Here is a 22,166-nt window from a genome sequence, read left to right on the forward strand (position 1 = left end):
GAGGTCTGCAACTAGTGAAGGGGAAAAAAAGAGAACTGTAATCGTGTTTCTTATAATACTTAGAGTCTGGCAGAAGACAGTTAACCATCTAGTGCCCTTATGCCTTGAATAAACTCAAGTATGTCAGATGAGTAAGCAATATATTCCCAGGGAAATATTTATTTCCTGTGAGATCATTCAAACATACATCTATATTGAAATTTCCCTGATTTTCACAATATTTCTTAATCAAAAAATTCTGGGAAAAAAATAATAGCATCTATGTTTAATCAGACACAATTGTTAAATTAATGAATTTAATAGTAATTAATTAAATTAATAGGTTAATAAAATTATACTTTATTGGTATATGCTGGAATACTTGTTGGTATCATAAACATTCAAATATTTTCCTTGAATACACTGAGAAAGTGTTGTAGAAAAATAATAATTTTACCTTTTTATCCTGAGAAAAATCAGGGTCATAATCCTAAGTTATTTATTTTTCTTTAAATACTAGGATTAAAAAATAATAAATAAAAGGAAGGTAAAAATTAAAATAAAGCTAAACACTAGAAATTAGAAAGATCAACTATGATGTCTACTGCTTAGAATAGGTCAATGTTTGGAAGCATTTGGAAAAGTCCTGGAGATTCTCAGAGGTCTTAAGTTTTCTTTAATGTTTGCACTTAACTTGAACTAGCTTAATAAAACATGGAAACCTACAAAATTATCAAAGTGTTCCTTTTCTCTGTGTAATAATTTTGGAATGAGTCAGATTATTAAAAAGAAAGATATATAACAGCAATTTTTAAAATTAATATTTAAAAAACAATTAATTTTGGCAAAAAGAAAAAGGTAGCATAGCTGAAGCACTTTGAAGAACATTTTAAAATGGAAACTTCCCTTTATTCTGGAAAGCCATATACATATACATATATGTTTGTGGCTTATGTCCTCCTCTTCATCCTTGTCTCTTACCCCTCCTTGACATATAATGTAACTTCCAGCCACGTGGAACCAGTTGTGGTTCCTACATTTTTCATGCTGGTTAGTGCACATGTGTCATTGCACATGCCATTGATTCTGCCCAGACTACCTTTGCTTCTCACTTTGACGATTCATTTCAAGTAGCACATCTTCTGAAAAGCTGCCCTGCCCCTGACCCCCACTCACGGTTATGTGCTCCATTTTGTGCACTTATTGAATCCTATATTCTCATTAAAGCAGTTCTCTCTCACACACACATACTGTATTATTATTTTCCTATCTCTTCTCTAGACAACTGCTCTCCAAACTTCTACGATTACTCACTCCAAAACTTTAAAATTATCTGAACATGCACTACCAATAAATCTGTGCATTATGATGTGTATGTTTGCATGTATACTTAACTTATTGATAAACATATTTCTTGACAATATTTCATTCATAAATATGCTTACTACTGATAATCCATACATCAAATTCTTCCAAGGCTTTTTTTTTTTTGGTACGCGGGCCTCTCCCTGCCGTGGCCTCTCCCGCTGCGGAGCACAGGCTCTGGACGCGCAGGCTCAGCGGCCATGGCTCATGGGCCCAGCCGCTCTGCGGCATGTGGGATCTTCCCCGACCGGGGCACGAACCCGTGTCCCCTGCACCCGCAGGCGGACTCTCAACCACTGCGCCACCAGGGAAGCCCCCAAGGCTTATTTTAAATAAACAATGAATATAGAAAATTTTAACATATCATTCCTTTAGTTTTGAGAATCAACTTGGTCTCTTCTGAGGTAAAGCACTCCACTTTATAGGCTACTCCTCTAGATTATTACTTCCTTGAAAGCAGATCCTTAAAAAAACTATCTGTAACCCCAGCACTTGTGCTTGATAATATCAAATGTGCATCCCTCATTAAATGCTATCCATAGGTTGATACCCACTGGGTTGATTTCAAGTGTCTAATTCATGGAACTAAGAATTATAGAAACAGATGGGAAACTTAAGACCACCAAACAGAATATCCTTATTGTGTAGATAAATAAACTAAAACTCGGACAGGTCAAGTGATTTACCCAGTATCACACATTCAGTGATTGATGGCCAACTGAAGCCTAGGCTCCCATTTCCAAGTAGGATGCTCTTACTATGATCTCCTTATAATGGTAAAGGAATTTAAGGAGAAGAGGCATTTTATACCACCTTTCCTCTCACACTTCTAACCTACATGAAATAGCTTGATATTACAGAAATAGACCAAATACACTGGGAATAATCCCTTGAGTTAACTAGATTTTCTCTTTCAACTGGTTATTCTGGTTCACTAAAGCTGCCAGTCTGATCTGAAGGCTGTTGAAACTGACAGTTTCAAAGCCTAACTTAGAATATAGTCATCTCTAGACAATTGCTGTCCAATAGAACTTTCCCTAATGATGTAAATGGTCAATATCTGTGCTATCTAATACACAGTATGTACTTGAAACGTGACTATAATGACTGAAGAATCAAATATTTAATTTAATTTTTATTTTAATTAATTTGACTCTAAATAGCCACATGTGGCTAATACCTGCTCTATTGGAGGGTGCAGCTCTAGACTCAGAAAATAAAATGTCAAATGTAAATGTAGAAAAAGTACTTTTGTGGAAATGAAGTCTTTCCAATCTAGTGTCCACAAGAAAACTAGCATATTTTTGAGGCAGTTTGAGAACTTAGCATCCAGGCAAAGATGAAAGAGAGTAGTGAGTAGGCAAGAAAAAGAAGTAGTGAGTACATGATATGCAAATGAGAATAACCAGCTGGAATGTTCTTTTTCCTTTCATAAAATATTTTTGAACCATACTTCTCAAACTTAAATGTGCATATGAATCACCTGGGGACAGTCTTTTAAAAATACAGATTCTAGTTCAGTAAGTCTGAGATGAGGTCTGAGATCCTACATTTCTAACAACTTCTAGGAAATGATGATGCTGGTGTGTGGACCACAGTTCAAGTAGTAAGAATTTAGACAAAAGGTAAGAGCTCTGGGGAAAAAAATAATATTTGGTGAACAAAGGGTAAAAAGGCATTCAAAGGTAACGATAAACCATATAAAACTGGATTTAGAAGAGCATCCCATACAAATTCAAATTGAATTCTCTCCACAAACCAATAAATGACTTTCAATTCCCAACATTACATAATCAAATTTCACCTTCTATGAGATGTAACTGCAGCAGAGAAATCCTTTGTCATGTATCCTTGTGTCACTGTGGTCCATAAGAATATTTTTAAAGGGAGAAAGGGGAAGAAAATCGATTGTTCCTTGAAAGGAATTATACTGGAGCTCACTGAAGGAAAATTCCCAAGAAATATTTCAATGTAGAGATAACCAGGGTCATGTCTATGACTGGCCAAAGGATAAAAGTAGAAATCATTAATAACTTGTAGAGTTTGAATGACAATGGTAAGGCTCCTTGCTTGATATGAACTGAATATAGCCGCATGACTTTCACAGTTTTGGTTATTTTCACAGACATATACTGGTGTGTGGGGGGAATCTAAACTTATTATTTCTAGTAACAACCCAGACAGACACACCCATTGGTTTGACTGTTCCTATCAAGAACTTTAGGGAACAAAACTAGGTGCAAGTAGTAGATAACTAGCAAAAATGGCTAAGAAGCTTGGGGCTAGGGCAAAAGACAAGGGGCTGGTCTAGATTAAAAAATTTCAAACAATGTTGATTCCAACCAAGTTCAGATTTGCCTTCATTCATATTTACGACTGAGTCCACAAACAAGCAGTTAAATTTGAGGGGATGCAGACACCAAATTTCCGTGTATCCATATTTCTTTTTGGTAGCAAATCTGGAGTTTGAAAATCTATGTACCCCACAGGGAGTGAGGAATCTGTCAAGTTTTAAGAAACAAAGAAACCATGGGCTTAATGTACTTTATACATTGGGTTTAGAGAGGGACCATATCAACATTCAAAGGTCTACATATTACTAGGGAAATTATTTGATGTTCCATAGTTACATAATATCATGTTCTAATCCTTACTCCTTTGTCAGGTCCACAGCTGTCCTAGAAAGGCAACTGGACAGCTAAATCTTCTGATGGTCATATCTCCTTGTGCTTTACAGTAAGAAAAGAAATGATTAACAAACCAATCATTTATCATCATAATGTTGTAAGATGCTGATGACTTCCCCATCTTCAAGTCTGTTAGTGTTTATATCTTTACTGAATTTAAGCTACCAAAGTGATTATCTTTCAATAGTCAGAGACACTACCGTGATAGAGGTCACAATGTGTGCAATGGTATAGACATGTTCAAAAACAGTGTGTTATTTCCCTTTTCACTCAACCACTCAGCACAGACTTGTATGTATCATTTAGGATGCTTGGAGTTGTTTGCAGTATCTACAGTTTAATACCCCAAGTCAGTTCTCAAAATGAGGTCATCTGTAGAACTGCTAAAGGATGTTATTTAGGTAGTAAACCTGTAAGTATGCAGAGAAAGATTTCCTATTTCTGCTATGGGTTAGTAGAAAATGAATTGTTTTGTAGTTGTAAAAGCTCTGAATTACAGATGCAAAGATACTTGGGGAAGAGTTGTAACTACTATTTTTTCCTTATAAATATATAATTGGCATTCAGCAATTTGATAGGATCAATTTCAAGACGTTAAGTTTACTTTGCTCTTTTTCATACTAATATATGAAGCTCCTGAATTTTTACATTGCCAGAAGTAAATACAATTAAAAAGAAAAACAAAATCTCATCTATCACAATAAAGTATTTTTCTTTGGCAGAAGCAAATTGCATATCTTCATTCTAAGTCCCTTTCCTTGCCTTCAGTCCCAAGAAGAGAAAAATCAAGCAATATAGAGATGTCAGAAATTAATTCACTCTTTTATTAAATATCAATAGAAAGTTTTAAATAAATTATAAAGTAAATATAATATAGCAAAATAAATTTTAAACCCTTCCTTCTCTCTCACTTGCTGTGTGTGTGTGTGTGTGTGTGTGTGTGTGTGTGTGTGTGTGTGTGAGAGAGAGAGAGAGAGAGAGGGAGAGAGAGTGTGTTCATATACACAGAAATAGATAATGGATAGATGTAAAAAAATATAGACACTATTTACCTATAGATCCAGTGTTTTGTCCTATGTGCTCTTATAGCTCTTCAAAACTAATGTTTATTCATGTTCTTGTCAAGCAATGAGAATGTTGACTATCCCGGAAATTTTGTTTGTTAGTTTGTCGTCTAAAGTAAGAAGGTAACATGGAGTGGCAAAGAAGATGTCTGAAGCATAGGAAAAGCAAAAGTGCAAAGAGAAAAAAATATTTGTATTATATACAAAATTTAAGAGCTGAAAAGTAATCCTTTTCATATACATAAAATTTGTTGTGTCTCAATGAAAAAGGAAACCAAAATTTCTGAACAAACTAAATAGTCCCATTCTTCCAAAATAAATGATCTCTTCATACTTAAGGATTATTTTAAGATCTCTGATTACTGTGGACAACACAGATTAAATAAAATATTAATTCTATTCTACTCTACCACTTGCAAACTCTGTAACCTTTGTGGACAGCAAAGGGCATCTATTATTATTATGGCTTCTTATCCACCCAATAATCATATATTTCTTCCCACTTATCTTGGAGGAAATTCATTTCATACTAGAAAAATACTTTACTTGCCATCATCAGGCCACAGAATGCCTAACAGAGAGATTACTATGTGAAACTGGTTTATGTGTGTGGGAAGGATTCACTTTTACTGGTGACTCTCTATGGCGTAAAGAAAGTATCTATTTTCTAACACCTAACTGCTTTATCTGACACATAACAGGAATTACAGAGGAGTCCAAAATGCTTTTATATTTTACAATTTAAATGACTATTACAAACATCACTCCTACCTCTTCACCTTTGCGGTACCAATTTGATTTATATGGCTAGTTTAGGAAAGCTAAAGCTAAACTGATCCTCATTCTTTGTCCAGAATATATAACTACGTTTTAAGAAGTTGGAAAAACTGCAAACATCAGTCATACATATTAAAAGATAAGATATAGTAAGTTGCATGAATGAAACCAATGTTTTTATTCCTACTTTAATAGGCCAATTGGAATTATAATTAGAGAGTACCCAGGAGTTCCACCAGAATTAAGGACCTGTCAGCATTTTCACTCAATTTTCATCTTTTCCAGGGCTTAACATTTAGCTATTAAAAGAAAATAATCCTTCAGACACATAGTAAATATTCAAAGAGATTTTAAATGACATGTTCTCCTTGACAAATTTGGTTGGTGCCACATTGATCATTTTTAACTTGTAGATAAGTGAGATCAACTTCTACATTAAAGGTTTTTCTTTCTTCTTAAGTGTGGCTAACACGGCCCTCCCTAGGTAATTCCAAAAGTATTCACAGAAAAATATCTCAAATTTATGATTCATTTTGGGAAATACTTGTATTTCATCATAACTAATACATAACCATTATAAAGTACAATATGGAAATATAGACAAAACATATAAGTTTAGTTTTGTTTCCACTTTCCTCATTTTTTATTTGATCATTATCTAGCTTTAATTTGGTATTACATAAACAGATTAAAAATAGAAACTCAATTATTTGCTCCTTCCTGAATACACATTCTTTACAATGTAACTTTGATGTTTCCCCCATTAGAAGATGCAATTTATTATCCCAACTCTAGAATCTGGGCTGCTTTCCTGACTTACTCCTGACTCATGGAATGTGGTGGAAATTACATAGTGCTATTTCCAAGCCTAAGCCTCAAAGAAGCCTTTGGTGCCTCTGCTCTTTCTCTTGGAACCCTGCCCCAGTCACAAGAACAAATCAGAACTAGCCTTCTGGAGAATATGGAACAGAGACATGTCATACTAGCCAAGGCCATTGTAAGCCAGCCAGCCCTCAGCTAATCTGCCAGCTGATCACAAGTCCATGAGAGTTTAAACCAGAACTTTCCAGCTTAGCCCAGCCTAAACTGATGGCCTTACAGAATTGGGAGCTAAGTAAATGGTTCTTGTTTTAAGCCACTAAATTGGAGTGATTTATTATGCAGCAAAAGCTAACTGATACAGATATAAATATTCAAAACAAAGTGCACACAATTTTTTTTAACATCTTTATTGGAGTATAATTGCTTTACAATGGTGTGTTAGCTTCTGCTTTGTAACAAAGTGAATCAGATATACATATACATATATCCCCAACTCTCCTCCCTCTCGAGCCTCGCTCCCACCCTCGCTATGCCACCACTCTAGGTGGTCACACAGCACCGAGCTGATCTCCCTGTGCTAAGTGGCTGCTTCCCACTAGCTATCTATTTTAAATTTGGTAGTGTATATATGTCCATGCCACTCTCTCACCTCATCGCAGTTTACCATTCCCCCTCCTCGTGACCTCAAGTCCATTCTCTACATCTGCTTCTTTATTCCTGTCCTGCCCCTAGGTTCTTCATAAGCATTTTTTATTATATTCCATATATATGTGTTAACATATGGTATTTGTTTTTCTCTTTCTGACTTACTTCACTCTGTATGACAGACTCTAGGTCCATCCACCTCACTACAAATAACTCAATTTCATTTCTTTTTATGGCTGAGTAATATTCCATTGTATATATGTGCCACATCTTCTTTAACCATTCATCTGTTGATGGACACTTAGGTAGCTTCCATGTTCTGGCTATTGTAAATAGAGCTGCAATGAACATTATGGTACATGACTCTTTTTGAATTATGGTTTCCTCAGGGTATATGCCCGGTAGTGGGATTGCTGAGTCATATGGTAGTTCTATTTTTAATTTTTTAAGGAACCTCCATACTGTTCTCCATAGTGACTGTATCAATTTACATTCCCATCAACAGTGCAAGCGGGTTCCCACACCCTCTTGTTTTCTCCACACCCTCTCCAGTATTTATTGTTTGTAGATTTTTTGATGATGGCCATTCTGACTGGTGTGAGGTGACACTTCATTGTAGTTTTGATTTGCATTTCTCTAATGATTAATGATGTTGAGTATCTTTTCATATGTTTGTTGGCAATCTGTATATCTTCTTTGGAGAAAGGTCTATTTAGCTCTTCTGTCCTTTTTTGGATTGGGTTGTGTGTTTTTTTGATATTCAGCTGCATGAGCTGCTTGTAAATTTTGGAGATTAATCATTTGTCAGTTGCTTCATTTGCAAATATTTTCTCCCATTCTGAGGGTTGTCTTTTCATCTTGTTTATGGTTTCCTTTGTTGTGCAAAAGCTTTTAAGTTTCATTAGGTCCCATTTGTTTATATATGTTTTTATTTCCATTTCTCTAGGAGGTGGGTCAAAAAGGATCTTGCTGTGATTTATGTCATAGAGTGTTCTGCCTATGTTTTCCTGTAAGAGTTTGATAGTGTGTGGCCTTACATTTAGGTCTTTAATCCATTTTGAGTTTATTTTTGTGCACGGTGTTAGGGAGTGTTCTAATTTCATTCTTTTACATGTAGCTGTCCAGTTTTCCCAGCACCACTTATTGAAGAGGCTGTCTTTTCTCCATTGTATCTTGCCTCCTTTACCAAAAATAAGGTGACCATAGGTGCATGGGTTTATCTCTGGGCTTTCTATCCTGTTCCATTTATCTATATTTCTGTTTTTGTGCCAGTACCATACTGTCTTGATTACTGTAGCTTTGTAGTATAGTCTGAAGTCCAGGAGCCTGATTCCTCCAGCTCCGTTTTCCTTTCTCATGATTGCTTTGGCTATTCAGGGTCTTTTCTGTTTCCATATAAACTGCAAAATTTTTTGTTCTCGTTCTGTGAAAAATGCCAGTGGTAGTTTGATACGGATTGCATTGAATCTGTAGATTGCTTTGGGTAGTATAGTCATTTTCACAATGTTGACTTTTCCAATCCAAGAACATGGTATACCTCCCCATCTGTTTGTATCATCTTTAATTTATTTCATCAGTGTCTTACAGTTTTCTGCATACAGGGCTTTTGTCTCCTTAGGTAGGTTTATTCCTAGGTATTTTATTCTTTTTGTTGCAGTGGTAAATGGGAATGTTTCCTTAATTTCTCTTTCAGATTTTTCATCACTAATGTATAGGAACAGATTTCTGGGCACTAATTTTGTATCCTACTACTTTACCAAATTCATTGATTAGCTCTAGTACTTTTCTGGTGGCATCTTTAAGATTCTCTATGTATAGTATCATGTCATCTGCAAACAGTGACAGTTTTACTTCTTCTTTTCTGATTTGGATTCCTCTTATTTCTTTTTTTTCTCTCATTGCTGTGGCTGAAACTTCCAAAACTACGTTGAATTATAGTGGTGAGAGTGGACAACCTTGTCTTGTTCCTGTTCTTAGAGGAAATGGTTTCAGTTTTTAGCCATTGCGAACGATGTTGGGTGTAGGTTTGTCATGTATGGCCTTTATTATGTTGAGGTAAGTTCCCACTCTGCCTACTTTCTGGAGGGCTTTTATCATGAATGGGTGTTGAATTTTGTCGAAAGCTTTTTCTGCATCTATTGAGATGATCATATGGTTTTTCTCCTTCAATCTGTTAATATGGTGTATCACATTGACTGATTTGCATATATTGAAGAATCTCTGCATTCCTGGGATAAACCCCACTTGATCATGGTGTATGATCCTTTTAGTGTGCTGTTGGATTCTGTTAGCTAGTATTTTGTTGAGGATTTTTGCATCTATGTTCATCAGTGATATTGGCCTGTAGTTTTCTTTCTTTGAGACATCTTTGTTTTTGGTATCAGGGTGATGGTGGCCTCATAGAATGAGTTTGGGAGTGTTCGTCCCTCTGCTATATTTTGGATGAGTTTGAGAAGGATAGTTTTAGCTCTTCTCTGTATGTGTGAGAGAATTTGCCTGTGAAGCCATCTGGTCCTGGGCTTTTGTTTGTTGGAAGATTTTTAATCACAGTCTCAATTTCAGTGCTTGTGATTGGTCTGTTTATATTTTCTATTTCTTCCTGGTTCAGTCTCAGAAGGTTGTGCTTTTCTAAGAATTTGTCCATTTCTTCCAGGTTGTCCATTTTATTGGGATGTAGCTGCTTGTAGTAATCTCTCATGATCCTTGGTATTTCTGCAGTGTCAGTTGTTACTTCCCCTTTTTCATTTCTAATTCTGTTGATTTGAGTCTTCTCCCTTTTTTCTTGTTGAGTCTGGCTAGTGGTTTATCAATTTTGTTTATCTTCTCAAAGAAGCAGCTTTTAGTTTTATTGATCTTTGCTATGGTTTCCTTCATTTCTTTTTCATTTATTTCTGATCTTTATGATTTCTTTCCTTCTGCTAACTTTGGGGATTTTTTTGTTCTTCTTTCTCTGACTGCTTTACGTGTAAGGTTAGGTTGTTTATTTGAGATATTTTTTGTTTCTTGAGGTAGGATTTTATTGCTATAAACTTCCCTCTTAGAACTGCTTTTGCTGCATCGCATAGGTTTTGGGTGATTGTGTTTTCATTGTCATTTGTTTCTAGGTATTTTTTGATTTCCTCTTTGATTTCTTCAGTTATCTCTTGTTATTTAGTAGTGTATTGTTTAGCCTCCATGTGTTTGTATTTTTTACAGATCTTTTCCTGTAATTGACATCTAGTCTGATAGTGTTGTGGTCGGAAAAGATACTTGATATGATTTCAATTTTCTTAAATTTACCAAGGCTTGATTTGGGGTCCAATATATGATCTATCCTGGAGAATGTTCCATGAGCACTTGAGAAGAAAATGTATTCTGTTGTTTTTGGATGGAATGTCCTATAAATATCAATTAAGTCCATCTTGTTTAATGTATCATTTAAAGCTTGTGTTTCCTTATTTATTTTCATTTTGAATGATCTGTCCATTGGTGAAAGTGGGGTGTTAAAGTCCCCTACTATGAATATGTTACTGTCGATTTCCCCTTTTATGGCCATTAACATTTACCTTAGGTATTGAGGTGCTCCTATGTTGGGTGCGTAAATATTTACAAATGTTATATCTTCTTCTTGGATTGATCCCTTGATCGTTATGTAGTGTCCTTCTTTGTCTCTTGTAATAGTCTGTATTTTAAACTCTATTTTGTCTGATATGAAAATTGCGACTCCAGATTTCTTTTGATTTCCATTTGCATGGAATACCTTTTTCCATCCCCTCATTTAAGTCTGTATGTGTCCCTAGGTCTGAAGTTGGTCTCTTGTAGACAGCATATATACGGGTCTTTTTTTTGTATCCATTCAGCCAGTCGATATCTTTTGCTTGGAGCATTTAATCCATTTACATTTAAGGTAAGTATCAATATGTATGTTCCTATTACCATTTTCTTAACTGTTTTTGGTTTGGTATTGTAGGTCCTTTCATTGTTTTGTGTCTCCTGCCTAGAGAAGTTCCTTTAGCATTTGTTGTAAAGCTGGTTTGGTGGTGCTGAATTCTCTTAGCTTTCGCTTGTCTGTAAAAGTTTTAATTTCTCCATCCAATCTGAATGAGATATTTGCTGAGTAGAGTAATCTTGGTTGTAGGTTTTTCCCTTTCATCACTTTAAATATGTCCTGCCAGTCCCTACTGGCTTGCAGAGTTTCTGCTAAAAGATCAGCGGTTAACCTTACGGGGATTCCCTTGTATGTTATTTGTTGTTTTTTCCTTGATGCTTTTAATATTTTTTCTTGCTATTTAATTTTTGATAGTATTATTAATATGTGTCTTGGCATGTTTCTCCTTGGATTTATCCTGTATGGGACTCTCTGCACTTCCTGGACTTGATTGACTATATCCTTTCCCATGTTAGGGAAGTTTTCAACTATAATCAATTCAAATATTTTCTCAGTCCCTTTCTTTTTCTCTTCTTCTTCTGGAACCCCTATAATTCGAATGTTGGTGTGTTTAATGTTGTCCCAGAGGTCTCTGAGACTGTCCTCAATTCTTTTCATTCTTTTTTCTGTATTCTGCTCTATGGTAGTTATTTCCATTATTTTATCTTCCAGGTCACTTATCCGTTCTTCTGCCTCAGTTATTCTGCTATCGATTCCTTGCAGACAATTTTTAATTTCATGTATTGTGTTGTTCATCATTGTTTGTTTGCTCTTTAGTTCTTCAAGTCCTTGTTAAATGTTTCTTGTATTTTCTCCATTCTAGTTACAAGATTTTGGATCATCTTTACTATCATTACTCTGAATTCTTTTTCAGGTAGATTGCCTATTTCCTCTTCATTTGTTTGGTCTGGTGGTTTTTTACCTTGCTCCTTCATCTGCTGTGTGTTTCTCTGTCTTCTCTTTTTGCTTAACTTACTGTGTTTGGGGTCTCCTTTTTGCAGGCTGCAGGTTCTTAGTTCCTGTTTTTTTGGTGTCTGCCCCCAGTGGCTAAGTTTGGTTCAGTGGGTTGTGTAGGCTTCCTGGTGGAGGGGACTAGCGCCTGTGTTCTGGTGGATGAGGCTGGATCCTGTCTTTCTGGTGAGCAGGACTGCGTCTGGTGGTGTGTTTTGGGGTGTCTGTGACCTTATTATGATTTTAGGCAGCCTTTCTGCTAGTGGGTGGGGTTGTGTTCCTGTTTTTTTGCAGTATGCGGTCCTCTCACTGTTGTGACCTCTCCCATTGCGGAGCACAGGCTCCGGACACGAAGGCTCAGCGGCCATGGCTCACAGGCCCAGCTGCTCCGCGGCATGAGTGATCTTCCCGGACTGGGGCACGAACCCGTGTCCCCTGCATCGGCAGGCAGACTCTTAACCACTGCGCCACCAGGGAAGCCCCTGTGTTCCTCTTTTGCTAGTTGTTTGGCATCGGGTGTCCAGCACTGTCGCTTGCTGGTCTTTGAGTGGAGCTGGGTCTTAGTGTTGAGATGGAGAACTCTGGGAGAGATTTCGCCGTTTGATATTTCCTGGAGCCGGGAGGTCTCTGATGGACCAATGTCCTGAACTCGGCTCTCCAACCTCAGAGGCACAGGCCTGACACCCAGCCAGAGCACCAAGACCCTGTCAGCCACATGGCTTTCTTCCTACGCTTCTGCTCCCAGAACTCCAGTATTCTCTCCAGCAGCCACTGTACCATTTAGCATTCTAAGCACTGTGATAATCTCCTTACAAAAACCTGAAGAGTGATCATCATTACCTTAGAATTCAAAAGAAAATGCCTCTACTTGCATTTTTGAAACCACTAGTATTTTAACAGATGAAATTTCTTGTCAAGGAGGATGGGGGTGCTTTTGGATCAAATAGTCTTTAAATCAACTCAAATCACAGATACATACAAAACTTCTAAAAATCTTCTGGTTATTATATCACTTATCAGAATGTGTTGAAGCTGTTATTCAAAACCAAATATAGTCATATTAAAATTGCCTATAAAATAGTCCAAAATATATCAGCTCTCCCTCTAAAAATTCATGAGTTTAAAAATAAAAACACTGAATATGCCATGTTAAACTGAAGATCCCTTATGATTAATCTCTATTTTTTGCTACAAGTTTATAAACATGCCAATAATTCCTGCACTACATTAAAAAAAATCTTTCTTATGAACTGACCATGGCGACAAGGATACAAAAGTCCACATTTTAAAAATATGAATTTGAATTTCTCCTTAACACTGACATAAAAACAAGCATTGACTAGAGTTGCATCAATCCTTCCCAACGTCTCAAAAAATATGTGCACTGTTACAATGAAAACAGTTCACCAACTGTTTATGTAAAATTATTTGATGAAAAACAAGCATGGCCATATGGCACTGTAGCTCTGCTGTGGGAGCATGAAGAACAATTTTGTAGGCTGTAGTATATAATGGTCATGCTAAGTAGGGTGTCAACTATTGCAGACACTTTACATTAATAGTTAATCTATCCTTTTATCCTCTAAGTACTTACATTTCTTAACAACTTGTAGTTTGGAAACAAGCTTAACAACTCACTTATTAAGAATTAAAATTTGGGGAATGACAAAATATTTGATGTAATGTGGACATACACAGTATTCATTCACTAATTAAAGATATTGTTTACATAATACATTAATTGGATGATAAGAATGTGATAGAGGAGCTGGTTTTCATTTCTAACTAGAGGTTCCAGAAATATGAATGCATTGAAGGTACTACGCCAGTGATTTAGAAGAAGAAAATAATTAGAAAATGTACTTCATTTAAGAACCAAATCCACATACACACTTGCATTCTTAGAGTGTAAGAATTGTACCTTACTCACCTTTATATTTTTTGCAATATCTATTGCTGTGTCATGCACATTGTAACCATGTAGTACATATTTGCTGAATAGAACACTCAGAAAAAAATGAATTATAAATGCCGCTGCCAGACCCTCGAATCCTTAACTTTATCTAGAATTTCTGGAATACTTCAGGGAATAATCCTCATCCATTACGTAGATTGCATAATAGAATGATGTTTATTAGCATATGAAAGTCCAGTATTTTGCCCTCACATTAACTCTCCTTTTTGAGTTGTTTACATATTGGGGGCTAGAGTCAACAGAAAGACAAAAGTGAATGGCCTGACTCTCATTAGCAAATCAGACTACTTAATTTAAGATCCTGAAAAAGAAGGTGGAAACCAAAATGGAGAAGAAAACAGCCAGGTTAGAATCCAGTCATTCACATTTGTATGTTTTGGTCGATACCCTGAAAAAAGATGTTTGTTGACATGTGGCTGTGTCATTAATAACTTTAAAATGTCAACTGAGTGTCATGGTGACATTAATAACTGAGAAAGAAACCGCAGCAGATATAGTTTTGTAAGAAAAATGTTGCAGACATACCATCTATTTCTAAAATGCTTATCCTCTGTGGTTTTCATGGTTCATTTGATACACGAACGCCGAGTTTAAACTCATGATCTGTGTGGTCCCCCCCACCGCATATGAATTCCAGGACAAAGATGTTACTCTTTTATTTCAGAGACTTAGAACTCCACATTAAAGTATTTCAGATTCACCATGACTTCCTTGTTTACACATGGGAAGCACATTGATGTGCAGATGATTATAACAAGGGGCATTGGAAGAAGGCTACAAACTCTGGTATGGATAGCTGGTATTGGTTCATGGAATATAACAACTATAACTAATAAGGGTGTTTTATGAAAGTAACTTGAAAGCTATTCAAGGGGACAAGTTTTTAAGTTGTTATAGGCACAAATAGTGAGATCACATAGCTTAATATTTGAATGATGGGACAATTAAATACTGGAATCACAGAACTTTCAAGACTTCAGTCAATGACAGTCACAATGGAGCAAAGCTCATAAAATTGGAAGAGACTCTAAGATACAACATCATTATCCCTCTATGATATTCAAGAAAGATTAAACTTTTTAGGTGACCTTGTTTCACATGCTACACAAAAATCTATCAAAAAGACTATTTTCTGGGAGCGCACACCTTTTTATTGACTTTTACTATGGCGTGATTAAGGTAACTGATTTTTATCAATTTAAAATACTTTTTTTTTTTTACAAGAGAGTCTGCTGCTCATTTCTTCACTATGAGATGTAGTGTTTTTAGTAAAATGTTAGATACATATATATTTAAGATTTCAAGGCACACACAATATTTGAGAAGGCAACAGTATGAATATTGAGAGATGTGCTCACCCAGAATGGGTGATGATAATTGGTCAACTAAAATACTAATTTGTGAAATAAAAATCAACTGCTATTAGGAGATAAGAATACATTTAAGGGGGAGTTGAGATGTCTTGATTTGTGGATAAATATTATATACATATATTTTAAAAATTCATTATAAGCTATTCAGATATTAAAATTAAGCATGCTTACTTTCAAAAGTAAGGGATTGCGCTCTCCTGGGCTGGGCCTAAGCCGCGCCAGACGAGGGACGGACGTTCCTGGCGAATGGGACCTCTCTTCTCCTTCTGTCCGCGGGCTCCTCCCCTCTCTTTTCACACACACCCCCACCCACCGGTCAAAGGATGTGTGGAAGGCAGGGGTGTGGCATCCCGCCCTTACCCTAGGTCTCCGGGCCCCTGCCTCGCGTTGTCTGCAGGCCGTCGTCCTCTGACGCTGCAGACGCTCTCGCTTCACGTCCTTCGCATGCGCCTTGCGAGGTGTCCGCCCTACGTTAGAGGGGGCGGTCCCGCCGCCGCGCTGCGTGCCCCGGTCGGCGCGTGAGCGTGCCTTGCCTGGCCTTCTGTGGTGCCCCTGGAGCGCTCCAGGTCGTCCTTCAGGTGCCCGAGGCCGAGCGGTGGTGTCGTTCCCCTTTCCCAGCGTGCTCCTCGGATTCCCGCCACGGTGGTGTGTCCTGTGAGTGCCTCTCTTGCGGCGGTCGAGAAGGTAAGGGAGGCGTGCCTGTCCCCCCCCTCCCCCCCGCCTCGGTGAGGCCAGGTGCCGCCTCATCGTGGTCGTCCTCTCACGGTGCACTGTGGGGGACTGACTTTGGCCAGGCGAACGCCACGTGTGCCCCTCCTTGTGGGAGGGTCGCACGCGGGCTTGGGTGCCATCGTGGTGGGCAGGGGCCTGCTACAGGGGGGCTGTCACGCTTCTCAGGCTTGCTTCTCCCTTCAAGAGCCAGGTGGACGAGCCTAGGGGCAGCAGAGGTTGTGCGCCGGCCGTGGCAGCCAACGCTCCTGTGGGCCTTGTGCTTACCCATACCGCAGACCCCTCCCCCCACCCAGTCGAGGACTTGGCGGCTCGTGGAGTGCCTCCGTGGACCCGAAGGGGAGACGATGGGTGGGGGATTATGCACCCTCAGTGAGAAAGCCTTCTCTAGCGATCCGAGAGGGAGCCTTGGGGTACCGGAACCCCCCAGCTGCTGCCCCTCCCAAGCGTGCAGTGGCCACCATGGCGACTGCCATAGCACGTAGGCAGAGCCCCTCGCCTTCGCTGGAGGGGTGCACCGCCCCGCGGTGGGGCCGAGCGCCCCTCTTTGCCAAAAAAAAAGAGAGGGATTACCCAAAGAAGAAAAAAAAATTGCCCATAATTTCATATCGAGAGATAGTCTATAAAGATATATTTTAAAAGTTTATTCACGGTATTTTACATTTTCTATAATATTTGTGGAAAACACTTTCTGTGTCTGTATTTTTACTTTGTTCATTTAATTTTCATACAGAATTTTACTTTTTTGTAGTTAAAGCTATCATATTTATCATTCATATAAGATTTCTGAATTTGGAGTCATATTATAAAGGTTGTTTTCTCTCCCAAATTATCTTTAATATTCTTCTATTTTTTTAACCCTTAAATTTATAATATATTTACCAGGCAAAATCATAAACAGCTGGTCTGCAATTTTTCTTGGATTTTTTTTATTCATGAAGTGAAGTTTTTGTTGTTTCTATTGCTTTAGTTGTTAATGTGTGTGTTTAGAAACTTACTATTGAAATTCAGTGTCCATAAAAACAAAAACAGTGAGCTGATCATAGATACAGCTCAGTGTATTTTCAAAAACTGAACACATCATGTAACTGTCATCCAGATCAAGAAAAAGAACCACAGCAGAGACAGTACTGTGAAAAAAAAGTTGCAGAAATGCCATCTGTTCCTAAAATTCAGAAGTCCCCAACATACCTCCTTCCAGTTGCTACTCCTTCCAAAACATAACTACTATCCTAATTTTTTAAAGTTCTAAGAGATAAATTTGCCAGTTTTTGAGCTTTATATAAATTGAAGCAATGAAAATAACTGCTTTTCATATGATTATTGACCATTTGGATATTCTCTTTTATAAAGTGCTTATTGAAGTCTTTTGTCTATTTTTCTATTGGGTTGTCTGTCTCTTATTGTTTCATAGCAGTTCTCTCTGTAGTTTGGACATAAGGACTTAGAAGCTTGTGCTGAACTTATCTTTTCCTATTTCTTGGCTTGCTTTTTCATTCTCTTAATAGTGTATGTTGATACCAAAAGTATGGCAATCTTAATGTACCCTATTTTATCACTTTAAAAATTTTTGATTATTGTTTTTTGTGTCCTATTTAAGAAATTGTTGTCTATTCCATGGTTATGAAGATATTCTACCACATATTCTTCTAAGCACTATATGTGTATTTTTCACTGAAGTATAATTGACATATTGTTTTAACTCTCACAGTTAGATATGCAATTCATCTACAACTAAGTTTTTTATTATGTGAGGTAGAAATCAAGTTTTTTCCTCCCTCATAAATACTCAGTTGATCCAGTACCTTTTACAAATAGGCACTTATTTTTTAATACATTCAGTTGTCATAAATCAAGTGCTCATATATATGTGGATCTATTTCAAAGATCTCTGGTCTTTTCTATTGGCCTAATTTACTCTTCTTTTATAAATACCATATTGTCTTAATTACTGTGGTTTTTTAATCATTTCTGATATCTGGTAGTGTAGGTAATGAAATTTTGCTCTTCTTCAATATTGCCTTGGCTATACTTGGCTCTTCATGTTTCTATATACATTTAGAGTCAGCTTGTCAATTTCCAGTTTTAAAAAGCGGCAGAAATTTTGATTGGTAGTGCATTGATTCAGTAGGAGGAGACTTGACATCTTTAAAACATTCCGTTCTCCAGTCAATGAATAATTATTTAGATCTTCTTTAATTTCTCTCAGCTATATTTTGTAAGGACATCTTGCTCACATTTGTTAAATTTACTTCTGGATATTTTATTTTTTTAGATGACTTAGTAAATGTTTTTATTAATCTCATTTTTATTTGTTTATTTAAAGGATAATATAGGAATACAAGTAATTTCTTTATCTTCAACTTGTGTCCCAGCCTTGATGATTTTACTTACTACTTGTAAATATTTTGTCTATAGATTCTTTAAAGTTTTATGTAAAACATTTTATGGTTTTTAATTGCAATTAATAACCATTTAATTCTTTCATTTGAATCCTTAGGTCTTTTTTTATTGAAGTGCAGTTTATTGACAATATTGTGTTAGTCTCAGGTGTACAGCAAAGTGATTCAGTTATATATATATATATATTTTTTCAGATCATTTTCCATTATAGATTATTACAAGATATTGAATATAATTCCCTGTGTTATACAGTATCTCCTTCTTGCTTATCTATTTTATATATAGTAGCTTGTATCTGTTAATCCCATACTCCTAATTTATCCCTCCCCCATCCCTTTCCTCTTTGGTAACCATAAGTTTTATTTCTATGTCTGTGATTCTGTTTCTGTTTTGTGTATAGATTCATATGTATTATTTTTTAGATTCCACATATAAGTGATAACGTATAATACTTGTCTTTGTCTAAATTATTTCATTTAGTATGATATACTCTAGGTCCATCCATTTTGCTGCAAATGGCAATATTTCATTCTTTTTCATGGCTGAGTAATATTCCATTGTATATGTATACCACATCTTCTTAAACTAATCGTCTGTTGATGGGCACTTGAGTTATTTCCATGTCCTGACTATTGTAAATAGTGCTGCTATGAACATTGGAGTGCATGTATTTTTTTCAGCTTATCGTTTTCTCCAGATATATGCCCAGGAGTGGGATTGCTGGATCATATGATAGCTCTATTTTTAGTTTTTTAAGGAACCTCCATACTGTTCTCCATAGTGGCTGCACCAGTTTACATTCCCACCAGCAGTGTAAGAAGGTTTCCTTTTCTCCACACCCTCTCCAGCATTTATGATTTGAAGACATTTTGATGATAGCCATTCTGATCAGTGTGAGGTGATATCTCATTGTGGTTTTGATTTGCATTTCTCTAGTGATTAGCGATGTGAGCATCTGTTCATATGCCTGTTAGCCATCTGTATGTCTTCTTTGGAAAAATGTCCAGGTCTTCTGCCCATATGCTAATTCTTGCAACCCTAGTTATGAAGGGAGTATGTAATAAAATGGTGGCAGATGGGTCGGGTTTGAAGAGTTCTGTGCACCATGATATGGAGTACTGAAGTTACTCCATAGGGACAAATAGTTTTAAATAGAGTTATAACAAAGTAGGCTTCCAAAGAAGAGTGAAAGGGGGACCTGAAGCCTTTAAGCAGCCACGCCTTAGTAATAGCGTGAACAAAGCCCGTTTTGCTTTCCAAATATCTCACCTGTAACACACACTTGGTGGCTGGCATCACCTCTAACATAGCTGGGGTGTGATGGATATTTCCTTTGCACATTGCCAGCATCTCTCTGCTTGCTTTTTACCTCAGAGGATTCTCCAAAACTGGGAGTACTTTTTCTGGGATTTCCCCCTTTTCTGTTTCACTGACCCTATTCTTTCACTCCTACTTCTGAGGATCAACATTCCTGCTTTCAATTTCTTGTCTTGGGTTCTGTTCCTGAGTTCACTTAAACTAAGACATTATCTTTCTCCATTTCTTTGAAAAAAGCAGGGCTGAATAGTCCTTGATTTATTTGCAAGCTACCTGTTCTACTTAATGAAGTTTGGGTGTTCCCTATAAGCAGAGCTTAGTGCAGCTAGACTGAAAGTCTTTAGTAGTCATTGTACAAGATAACTTGAAATGATCCCACATTTTATCGTTCATATGTGAAAAAAACTTGATAGGGTCTTCCTAAAGTTGGCAATAATTCTTTTGAATCCTTATGTCTTAATGTATGTATATATGTATGTGTCCTTACGTTTTTTTGGTTTTGTTTTGTCTTGCTTTTAAATGGCATTCTTTCTGCCTCAGGATTTTTTTAAATTGAAGTATAGTTGATTGACAATATTGTGTTAGTTTCAGGTGTACATCAAAGTGATTCAGTTATACATCTAGATATATTTTTTTCAGATTATTTTCCATTATAGATCATTATAAGGTATTGAATATAGTTCCCTGTGTTATATAGTAACTCCTTGTTACTTCTCTATTTTATGTATAACAGTTTGTATCTATTAATCCCATACTCCTAATTAACTGTTCTATGCTACTCTAATATATAATACTCCATCTTCTTTCCCTATCTCCCTGCAGGTTTTGATTTATTTATTCATTATTGATAGTTTTATTTAATTACATTGTGATTAGTGACTATAATTTACATTATTTAAATTTTTGGAATTTCCTTAAAGTTACTTTGTGGTCTAGTATATGGTCAATGACTTTAAATGTTCCCTGTGTGCCTGAAAAAAATGCGTGTGATGAATTTATTGGATAAAATGTTCTTTATATATTCTGTACCTCAAATTTAAAACTGTTAAGATGTCCTGCATTTTATAGATGTTTTACCTGCTTGATCTATCTGTTCAGAGAGGCATACTAAATATATTAAGGATTTCTATGTATAGGATCATGTTATTATCAAACAGTAACAGTTTTACTTCTTCCCTTCCAATTTGGATGCCTTTTATTTTTTTTTCTTTTCTGACTTACGGTGGCTAGGACTTCCAACTGTATGTTAAATAGCAGTAGCAAGAGTGGACATCCTTGTCTTGTTCCTGATCCTAGAGAAAAAGCTTTCGGTTAGTTACCATTGACTGTGATGTTAGCTTTGGATCTGTCATAAATGGCCTTTATTATGTTCTCTCTATACCCACTTTATTGAGAGCTTTTAATCATAAATGGATGTTGAATTTTGCCAAATGCTTTTTCTCCATCTATTGAGATGATCATGTGATTTTTATCCTTCGTTTTGTTAATGTGGTGTATCACTTTGATTGATTTGCGTATATTGAACCCTGGAATAAATCCCACTTGATCATGATGTATGCTCTTTTTTATGCATTATTAAATTCATTTATTTAATATTTTTGCATCTGTGTTCATCAAAGATATTGGCCTGTAATTTTGTTTTTTTTGTGGTGTTTTTGGTTTTGGTTTTGGTTTTGGTTTTGGTCTTGGCTTCATAGAATGAGTTTGGAAGTGTTCCCTTCTCCGATTTTTTGGAAAGTTTGAGAAGGATAGGTGTTGACTCTTCTTTAAATGTTTGGTAGAATTCCCCTGTAGAGCTGTCTGGTCCTGGACTTTTGTTTGTTGGGAGTTTTTTGATTAATGATTCAATTTCAATACTAGTAATTGGTCTGTTCAGAATTACTGTCAATTTCTCCCTTTATGCCTGTTAATATTTGCTTTGTATATTTAGGTGCTCCTATATTCGGTAAATATGTGTTTACAAATGATATATCCTCTTCTTGGATTGACCTCTTTATAGTTATATAATTCCCTTCTTTGTCTCTTGTTATAGACTTTAAAAAAATCTACTTTGTCTGATATGAGTATTGCTACCCCAACTTTCTTTTTATTTCCATTTTCATGGAATATCTTTTTCCATCCTTTCACTTTCCGTCTCTCTGTGTCTTCACCTCTGAAATGATTCTCTTGTAA

The 22,166-nt window shown here is 36.5% G+C and overlaps 1 pseudogene; it reads right to left on the bottom strand.

Annotated features, from left to right (window-relative positions):
- Positions 1 to 16,292, bottom strand: part of LOC117310226 (programmed cell death protein 7 pseudogene) — a 73,537-nt pseudogene extending 57,245 nt beyond the window's left edge.
- Between the last annotated feature and the right edge of the window lie 5,874 nt (positions 16,293 to 22,166).

The sequence above is a fragment of the Tursiops truncatus genome, chromosome X (assembly GCF_011762595.2).
Source record: "Tursiops truncatus isolate mTurTru1 chromosome X, mTurTru1.mat.Y, whole genome shotgun sequence".
In the NCBI taxonomy this organism is placed as follows: domain Eukaryota; kingdom Metazoa; phylum Chordata; class Mammalia; order Artiodactyla; family Delphinidae; genus Tursiops; species Tursiops truncatus.